The sequence below is a fragment of the Bombus impatiens genome, unplaced genomic scaffold (assembly GCF_000188095.3).
Source record: "Bombus impatiens unplaced genomic scaffold, BIMP_2.2 scf_0723, whole genome shotgun sequence".
NCBI lineage: Eukaryota > Metazoa > Arthropoda > Insecta > Hymenoptera > Apidae > Bombus > Bombus impatiens.
The window spans coordinates 112,292-120,327 of record NT_177142.1 but is presented as its reverse complement, the minus strand read 5'-3'; the positions used below and the strand labels follow the sequence as shown (position 1 = coordinate 120,327).

Genomic DNA, 8,036 nt, shown 5'->3' with positions numbered 1-8,036 from the left:
AAGCATCTTTTTTTTTTTTTTTTTTTTTTTTTGGTAGATTCTACATTTTATTTCCACGATGTTAATTTTTGTAATCGCATGAAAGTACTGCCGAGTGATACGGAATTTATTACAAACGAATCTGACTAATGATTTGGGTTCTGAATAATTAATGATAAATAAGAAATCGATTATAGGACAATGTTGTATGCAAATGCGATAATAAATGCAATGGTGTGTAGATATTATATTTGCAGTCATTGTATATACATTTAACTATCTGCTGACCCTTCTCACAACAATGTCGATTTTATAAATGTTCGTTTCGAGGCTCGTTATATCGATTATATCGATTCCTGATAATACTGTGCTAAATGCATACATAACAGGTCCTTTCGTTTTATCGAAGGAATAGGATTTGTTCGGAGAAATCGTTTGCAGCGACCTATTTCCCAGATTCTTAACAAAGTATGCTTTATACTTTTTAAACGTAATTGCTCCTATCGCTTTATATCCATAGCCTCTAATCTTTTTTTAAATGAATTTTAAATAGAACGTATTATTTGACTTGCAAATGTATAGATATATAAGAAATGCAAGGGAAAGATGTGGTAGGAAATAACGAAATTTCTACTTTTTTCCAAAGTCAAAGGTAATATAATTTAATTCGTAATTTTCAATTAATTGGATTGAAGTTTCTCCATTATTCAATACGATTATAGCGTAGTATACTTAAGCACAATTATAGAGACAATCACAGTAAAAATATAGTAGGACGCTGTTTATAACAAAAAAATTATCCCGTGTTGTATTTAATAAAATGTAACGCATTTTAATTACGACAATATATAATAAAAGTATATATACAAAAATATATAATAAAATGTAATATATAATAAATATAATATTTATAATATAATAATATAATATAATATAATATAAATATAATGTAATATAATAATACAAATATATAATAAAATGTAAATGTAAACGTATTGAATTCTGTTATGTCTCATTCATTGTACATATATTTTCTTTTTAAATATATCATATTTTATTGTACACTCATTTTCACAGTGGAAGAAATTATTTTCTTCGTTCAAGATTTATTATGCAACATCTTGCTCACTTATCATATCGATTTCTGATATACCGTGTTAAATACGTCTACTTCTTACATAGCACATTGTCCAAGCTAGAATTTTACTTTTCTCTTGCGGAAAAAAAAGAATAGAAAAAATACTCGCCAAATATAGACTAGTCATCGCGACAAACAATTCCTTTTTGTGCAAAGTAGAGGCCACCGGCTTATCTTTTATTTCGGAGCCGATATGGATGATGATTCATAGGGAATCGCGATAAATTTAATAACACAAATTTAGCAGTCCATCTGTTTGCTCAAAGACAGTTTATCGTGCATATTATCGTGCATCCAGTTCGTTTATAAATACAATAGTTCGATCACTACATATTTTTCGAAAACGATCGTCCTCCATAAATTAATAGATTTAATCGCGTAAAATATATTGTTCCTGCGTTTTATTTTATTAATCGAAAACGATATTTAGAATTATAGAATTATAGAATATTGTAAAATATATTCAATTATCAGATTATATAAAGACAATTACGTTATGTTATGTAGATATATAATTAGATTATATTTAATTATAATAATGGTTATAGAATATTATTCGTATTATAACATTGCTATATCGAATTAATAGTACCGTATTTAATTTTATTTAATTTAACTATGCCGGTGATACGTGATTTTCCTTTAATATCGATGAGTTTCATTCTTTCCTGTTTCTTTTCAATTTGTTTTTATTCGTCGATTTTTTAATATTGACGCAACTTTTCAAAATTATCGTGTGATAATTAGCATACGATAAATAGCATGTGAAGCGGGTACAAAAAGTCTGGCAGCTCGAGATGAGATTATAAATGCCGTAAATATTTTTCCATGTACTTCATTTCGCGATATAACGCGCAATATCTAACAAATATAATAATATTAATTTAGAAATTTCATACGAGTTACAAGAACAACAACCTACTGCACGATGCGAATAATAAAGTTTATTATCTATCAACGAGTCGTTTGATTTTCAATTGCCTGAAATATAATTTATTAAATAGCAAAATCCGCGGTTCGTTCATGTTTATTAAAGAGACGAAATTGCCCGACAAATTAGTGAAACGTTAACGTTTCGCGCGTAGTATATTCTCCTATAGCGCCATTAAATAGCCTTGCAGTTAATGCGATTTTAAACGTACTAATTAAACTAGAAAATACATTTTTACTTGTACCATTTTATATTCACCACCGTGTATACGTTACATTATCGCGATAATCTCTAAAATAAAAATTCTTCATATTTCATAAATTTTCGTAAATTTGTTAATATTCATACAATTCGATAAACGGCCAATTTTTGCTAAGATATAGAAATATATGTTGTCTCTCGTGTGAGAAAAGTAATGGATCATTTATGAAAGCCAATAAAATGTACGGTTTGATGAATAGATGACTTTGTAGAACACGAAGGAATCACGAGAATTCCTGCAGAGAGCTCACGTTTCCTTGGCCATTGCTCAATATGCTGGATAACGGTTACACACGTTAAGTAGTTTTAGCCAAGCCTAACCCAGGGTTAGTCACGTTAGAGCTACGATTCAGAGGATTAATCTACTTGTTTCCTATCGTTACAGTGAATCCTGCACGACTTCTTCTTCAGTCTTTTCCTAAATAAGTTTGAAATTTAAATATGAAATTTCAATAGATATTTCTTATCTATTGAATACAACATAAACAGTGTAAAATATACAGAGAATGAAATATTAGTAAAGTAAGCAGCTTATTGCATTATCGTTTAATCCTTCAGTCATACACTTTACATTTAAATGTTTTTCAAGGTAGTATATAGTGTACGAGTCTAATAATACTACATAATGATAATAAATAAATAGTAAATAAAATAATAAATACTCATAATAATACAACAGTCCATGTAATATATAAATAAAAACAGAATGAAATTTTAGTATAATGTCAGATGTTTTTAAGTGGAGGAAAAGATAAGAATAATGTGCTCTGGTAAATAATCTTATTTACGGAAGTATCTTATATTATTGTAGTTCAGGTTATAATACTTCAACAGTTCACGTATGTAATATGCAAAGAAAAGCACAATGAAATTTTAGTATAACGCGAGATATTTTTAAACGATTTTTAGTACGAATAATTGAAGAATAAGAATAATTTATTGTGGCAAATAATCTTATTTACGGAAGTATATTATATTAATTCAGTTTATAATATTCCAATAGTTCACGTATGTAATATGCAAAGAAAAAGCACAATGAAATTTTAGTATAATGCGAGATATTTTTTAACGATTTTTAGTACGAATAATTGAAGAATAAGAATAATTTATTGTGGCAAATAATCTTATTTACGGAAGTATATTATATTAATTCAGTTTATAATATTCCAATAGTTCACGTATGTAATATGCAAAGAAAAAGCACAATGAAATTTTAGTATAATGCGAGATATTTTTTAACGATTTTTAGTACGAATAATTGAAGAATAAGAATAATTTATTGTGGCAAATAATCTTATTTACGGAAGTATATTATATTAATTCAGTTTATAATATTCCAATAGTTCACGTATGTAATATGCAAAGAAAAAGCACAATGAAATTTTAGTATAATGCGAGATATTTTTTAACGATTTTTAGTACGAATAATTGAAGAATAAGAATAATTTATTGTGGCAAATAATCTTATTTACGGAAGTATATTATATTAATTCAGTTTATAATATTCCAATAGTTCACGTATGTAATATGCAAAGAAAAAGCACAATGAAATTTTAGTATAATGCGAGATATTTTTTAACGATTTTTAGTACGAATAATTGAAGAATAAGAATAATTTATTGTGGCAAATAATCTTATTTACGGAAGCATATTATATTAATTCAGTTTATAATATTCCAATAGTTCACGTATGTAATATGCAAAGAAAAAGCACAATGAAATTTTAGTATAACGCGAGATATTTTTAAACGATTTTTAGTACGAATACTTGAAGAATAAGAATAATTTATTGTGGCAAATAATCTTATTTACGGAAGCATATTATATTGATTCAGTTTATAATATTTCAATAGTTCACGTATGTAATATGCAAAGAAAAAGCACAATGAAATTTTAGTATAATGCGAGATATTTTTTAACGATTTTTAGTACGAATAATTGAAGAATAAAAATAATTTATTATAGCAAATAATTTTATTTGCATAAACGCATTATTACTGTAAGATAGGTACATTTTTGTAAGTCATCTATTGTTGGCAAATTATATATCTCATCGATAATATATAACAATTAGAGCCACGACAAAATAGTTTCCTAGTAAATTTCGGATATTTAAAGTGCATAATCGTTTGCAAATAATTGAAAAAACCTCTCGATAAATGTTCCAGTTTCACTCGTCCACACAATAGAATATGTTGTGGAAGTGAATCGAGGATAAGCCATGTCTCGCACATAGCTCGAGATAATACCGTAAGTTAATCGCATGTGATATCCAATTTTAATTTAATCAAGTTTGGCGTCATCCAATTGAATTGAATCGCCCTTGAAGATGACTTGGAACTAGATCGGAAAATGAAATCCCTTCTCCTTTTCATCATGCTCGTATACTGGTATCGGAATTTGTTTTAAAAATTGTTTAAATTCAATATCAATCGTGAGAAGGAATTATGAATAAAATTATTTGCTGACTTTTGTTGTATAGGTAGTTTTTTACAATTTTACGTCAAGCGAGACAATCAATTAAATTTGTACAATTTGCTTGTATATCATTAACGTGAATTTATCGATAATTTGTAATTTCTGACTTGCAAAATTTCACGCTTGTGTACGTTTAAATTCTAAAAATTACATTGTAACATTGCACAAAAATACGGAAAATTCTTATCGGGTAGCGAAAAAATAAGTTGCTTTGACGCAATGAGTTCCCCTTGCCAAACCTAATTTAAATCGATTAACATTGTTCGATGAACCGATGCTTTCGATCAGAATGTTTGCTGTAAAATATCGCGATGTAATACGTAGACAGAGAAAGTTGTAACAATTGTAATTATCTTTCACTTTCGAAAAAGATTCGCTTCAAGAGAATACATGGCCGTATATTTTCACAGCGAAAGATGGCGAAGAGCACAAAGTCTGTCGGTGTTACACGCATCACGAACAGCAAACCATACGCAACCATACAACCTCTCTCGAGACGATCTTTCATTGAATTCAATTGAACGTACTTGGTTGCCAAGCTACTTCGTTCGAACGAACACTATTCGATTCTGTCGCGTAAACGAGTTAAAAACGAGCATCCATTCGGTGTGGCTCGTCGCAACAACCTGTTCTTCGCATTTTGCCGATCGATAACGAGAATTTTCCTTTCCTTATGACACACGTTAGCAAACGAAAACGAGAAATTTCATTGTCAGACACGTAGATTATTTCTTAATCGTTCTTTAGATAACATTATACCAGATTGGATCATCGTCGTCTCGATGTTAGAACCAAGCCACTTCTCTGCACGTCTGATCCAGAACACTGTTAAGAAAACGCTCGTGTGATTTTTTATTCTGATTTTTATCTGTGAATTCTTGACAATTTCCCTAAAACATAAATAAATTTCCGTAAAACACGCGATCGCGTTTGTGCGATTATTACACCGACGACTATTATTTCTCCAGTGGAGTTCGTGCTACGATCACAACATCGTTAAACCACTTTACCGAATGCCTGGGCAAATTGTAAAGATTCGAAAATAATAATAAATGTAATAAAATATTAAATAAAATATAAAATGTATAAAGGAAGAAAAAAGATCATTTTATACACAAGTATAGTATTTGTCGCCTTCAAATGTTACTGACTTTGCCACAGTTTGGTTTCTGAATTTGGTAAAATAATTGAAGAGTGCTTGTAAAAAAACACTATAAATACGAAGATAGAAAAATGTTGATTTTTCATTGGAAAATGCTGTAGCGTAGAATTGAAGCGCAATTTCCCCTTCCCTGGACAAATTGTAAAGACTCGAGGATAATAATAAATGTAATAAAATATTAAATAAAATATAAAATATATAAAGGAAGAAAAAAGATCATTTTATACACAAGTATAGTATTTGTCGCCTTCAAATGTCACTGACTTTGCCACAGTTTGGTTTCTGAATTTGGTAGAATAATTGAAGAATGCTTGTAAAAAAACATTATAAGTACGAAGATAGAAAAATGTTGATTTTTCATTGGAAAATGCTGTAGCGTAGAATTGAAGCGCAATTTTCCTTTCTGAATAATTGTTGATAACGATAGAATGTGATGTCATAACGTTGGCTCTGTGGAAGAAGATGTAAGCAGCAATAAACATTTGCTAATCGTTTCTTGGCTTGTGCATTTAAACGAACGCAGCATTGAGTTTTCTTTACAGTTAATCGCAAGAAATGGCACGTATAGAATTTTCTATTTATTATTTCCTATTTATTATTCTATTTACTATTTTCTAGATACACTTTTCTTTTCCATGGACTTCGGATTACGTTCATGCACGAGGTTTCTTTTTCCCCTGAAAAACTCGTTTCACCTGTTTGCCACTTACAGAGTTTTCTACGACCGCTCTTTGATCGAACACGTAAAAGCCGTAAAATTGAACGAATAAATTCCGGAACTGGAGGTCCGTAATAAAAAGAATCATTCCGAAACTTGTTTACTTTTTAGATGACGGGGCACGATACACATAATAATCAGAGGCGAAACTCGGATTATGGTCTAATGCCTCGGATCATTTCTATCTCCAAAACTCGTATAACTACGACTGAATTTCTTTTGCAACAGAATATTAATATAATCGAACGGTCGAGTCAATCTTCTGACTTGAATACGCTTGAACATCCGTGAGATTACCTCAGACGTCAACTGGGAAGTTAATCTTTTAAAAATATACAAAAAAGAACAAAAAATTCCAAAAATATAATGTGAAATATCGACTGCGTCTTGTGTTCGATTAATTGAATATTCAGTAGCCACGCAGATACCATGATGCAATCATGAAACCGAAGAATTACCAATATCTCACTCGATTATTCTCTACTTTTCTAGCTTTTGTTACAAGTTCCCGCACTAAAACCGTCGTGTTACATAACTCGAGCAAAAAACGTTTCCTAACTCTCGTCCCAGCTTCTATTTCGTTCATCCGGTTCAACATTAATCGTAAACTCGCTCGACTATGCGATCAAAAAAAATATATCGTAATTTCACGTATAAATTGTCATCTCTTCTTACCATTTCTCACTTCGTGTTCCAACGTGTACCAAAAGATAAAAAATATACCGTAATTCCCAAATGATCATTGAAAGTTCCTTAACGTCTCCTCGTCAGCAGCTAAGTGTATTTGTCGCGCGTAAGTGAAATCGCGAAAGCGGCAGAGTAAGTGGCAGCGAAGTTTTAGCGGTCGTCAACGCGTTAATCCCAACGACGAAGAGGCGAATGGTCATCGTTCGAAAATCGAACGGTACCTCGGCCCTGGCCGTCTCTGTTCGATCCCCGGCAAACAGCTTAGCTTCTCTAGCGACTGACTAGTGGGACATTGTCTGCGGAGAAGGTCGGCGTACCTCTCACCTTCGAACAGACGACCGTTCCGCAAATAGAGTCGGTAAAGAGCTTACGTAATCGGCGAGTACGCGCGGATCACGCTGCCTTCGTTTTCTCATCTGGCGGTCCTCCGTCCTGGATAGACGTTTCCTCGAAGCGGAGCCGCCAGATTCGACACGAGTCGATCGGGAACGTTCGACAGGTGAACGCAGGGGGTCGACGAATTTCGATGGCTTCTCTCGCATTTTGGCGCCGTTCCAACAGCTTTTCCTCTTCGCGCACCGCCACTGGCTGAAAAACAAACGCGTCGCCACGCAGCGCAAACGAATATGATCGTTCGAACCGAACGACATTAACATTCGCGTCACGCGGCTCCATTAACATT

General features: G+C 31.7%; 1 long non-coding RNA gene across 1 annotated transcript; it reads left to right on the top strand.

Moving 5' to 3' along the window:
* The first annotated feature begins 5,605 nt into the window (after positions 1-5,605).
* On the top strand, positions 5,606-7,288 carry LOC117152145. Its single transcript, XR_004462415.1, has 2 exons — positions 5,606-5,841; positions 6,779-7,288. It is a non-coding gene; the product is annotated as an uncharacterized LOC117152145 (long non-coding RNA).
* Positions 7,289-8,036: the final 748 nt, after the last annotated feature.